General features: G+C 45.1%; 1 protein-coding gene across 1 annotated transcript in view; it reads left to right on the forward strand.

Annotated features, from left to right (window-relative positions):
- The window catches only part of xylt2 (xylosyltransferase II), a 34,521-nt gene that overhangs the window by 709 nt on the left and 31,312 nt on the right, over positions 1-2,500 (forward strand).

Consider the following 2,500-nt stretch of genomic DNA (forward strand, 5'->3'; position numbering starts at 1 on the left):
TTTCTATTAAATTAAAGGTGTGTGACTGTCCCGTGTTGCTGCGAAGTGCCTCGAAACAGACATATTAGAGACCTGATAACAGTGCCTCTATTATACCCATGTCAGAAGATGATGTGGCTACAGTTTCAGCACACAACGAGTTGCGACGAGTAGCAGGAATGTGCCGTTTCGTCGACCCCCTCAGCCCGCAAGGCAGACTTGCGACGAGTTTTGGCTGAAATCACCAGGCCGCCGGGGTCAGATGGAGACGTCTCAGATCTTTATGGCTGAACTGTTAAATGGGGGAATGGTCCACCAGGCTACACGACCACTCCGTGGTCAGCGCACGACTTGTTAGTTTTTCGCTGCCCGGATCGGAGTTGGAAATGACAAGCCATCAGTAACGTTAGCCCCATCCATTCGTATTCGTGTTCGTGTGTAGCCTAGATAACATTATCTGTATATGGTCGGGTAGCCAGGCCGATTGTTTTCTTTAATCTTCGTGCTAATTATTTACCGACCAACGGAGCCAGGGCCGGGGTTTACAAACGTAGTAATTAAGCTAATACAGCTAATGCAATCACTGACAGCACTGCTGTGTCGATGGTATGTCTGTTGATCTTTCAGCACACTGCTCCGTCGCCTTTGCCCACTCTTGTGTGTGTTATTCATCATTTCCAATTCACACACCCTAGGTTAATTTGTTTGCATTGTGTGAGAGCTTGTAATTTGTGAGGTGAGGTGACCTTTGTTTGTGTGTGTGTCCGTCTTTCATGCATTGATGGTGATGAGTCTTATTGCATTGTTAATGTGACAAGGCGTGTGTGTGTGTGTGTGTGATACTGTGTAGTTGATGTGTTTTGCAGTCAAGTGTCTGATAGTGAGCAGCTGCATTTATCCTGACCACTGTGTGTGTGTGTGTGTGTGTGTGTGTGTGTGTGTGTGTGTGTGTGCGCGCGCATGACATGAGCAGTGCTCTCTCAATCTGAGGACACCACATGAAGATGGTTGTGTCCTGTGTGTGTTGTCCAGTTGAGCAGGGAGAGAGAAATGGAGTGAGAGAGAAACAGAGTGAGAGATGAAGAGAGAGTTAGGGATGGATGGAGTGAGTGAGTGGGAGAGAGAGGGATGGAGAGAGAGAGAGAGGCGTAGTGAGGGATGGAGAGAGTTAGGGAGACAGAAAGTGAGGGGGTGAGGGATGGAGAGAGAGAGATGGTTAGGGACAGAGAGGGATGAAGAGAGTCAGAGAATAAGGGAGAGTTTGAGAGAGTGTGTTTCACACCCTGCAGTGAAACTGGCACCCACTCCATACTTCACACACACACACACACACACACAACACACACAAAGCCCTTTCAGACATACGTGTAAGCCCGGAGGTTCTGCGGATGTTAAACGGTGGGGCCGTATATCTGACGACATAACCCGGTCATGCGGAAGTCGAATTTAGCGGTTGTTCTACTACTCCCCCTCTAGTATTTCCTCGGACATTATGTAAATGTGCTGTGTCTGAGCAGTAGAACATGCGGTTAAAATTCACACCTAGTGAAGGAGGCGTGTTGGTGGCGTTTCTTTAGATGCGTCCATGTGGTTAAATCTGGCTTAAATGCCAGTGTTATGATGGAGTGGCATAATGCTGTCCAGAAAATCTCCGACCTGGAAGATGCAGACATCAAGGGCTACTGTCCGTGAGGGCAGACAACATTGTGATGGAACACATGAAGGGAACAGCAAGAGGCGGATTGATGTAGCCTACAACTGCATCGCCAAAGGCCAAACAAATTCAAAATCAAATCATCAAGCAGAAGCTGAAAAGGCAGTAGCCTACAGCGGCGTCGTTAACAATAACAGGATTTAATAAATTGTATTTAATAAATTATTTGGTATTTATTTTAATAAATTGTTAGCCAACACCGGGGTTTTTCTGTTCATTGATAGCCTTCTCATAACCTCACTACTGAGCCGATTTGTTGACATAAATATGCCTAGAAAATGAAAGCGAAGAAAATCCAACTTTGTTCCAAGCTCCTACGTAAATATCAATAGATACATATAGGAGGATGCTTTTGGAAAAAATCACCATGAAAAAAACAGGCTCCCGCCACTGTTATGTTAGTATTTTGTTTGTTGCTTTAAAGCGTTGTATGATGGCCTTGAAGTCTTGAGTTAGCCTACACGGTGGCTGGTACCATAAAGTTTGTGCATGCTCAAAGCATAAACCAAATTTGGGGTTCCATAGCCAAGTGAAGCCTAACCTAGTATGCTACATAACTTTGAAAACAGATAAATGTGTTTATTTGAAGCACACATAATACTGTAGGTCAGTTTCAAGTGCGCACTTATGTGACTACTTCAAGTATTAGCCTACGCACAATAGAGTTTTCTTCTTTAGCCTACATAATTCATACACTTTGTAAACAAACAGCAGCTGTGACAGTATCCGCATATATTCTGTGTCATATCTCGCCTCTTGTGAACTCTACAAGCCCCCACCTCACTCGCTCGACAACCACACGGAGAT

This window comes from Alosa alosa, chromosome 22 (assembly GCF_017589495.1).
Source record: "Alosa alosa isolate M-15738 ecotype Scorff River chromosome 22, AALO_Geno_1.1, whole genome shotgun sequence".
NCBI lineage: Eukaryota > Metazoa > Chordata > Actinopteri > Clupeiformes > Clupeidae > Alosa > Alosa alosa.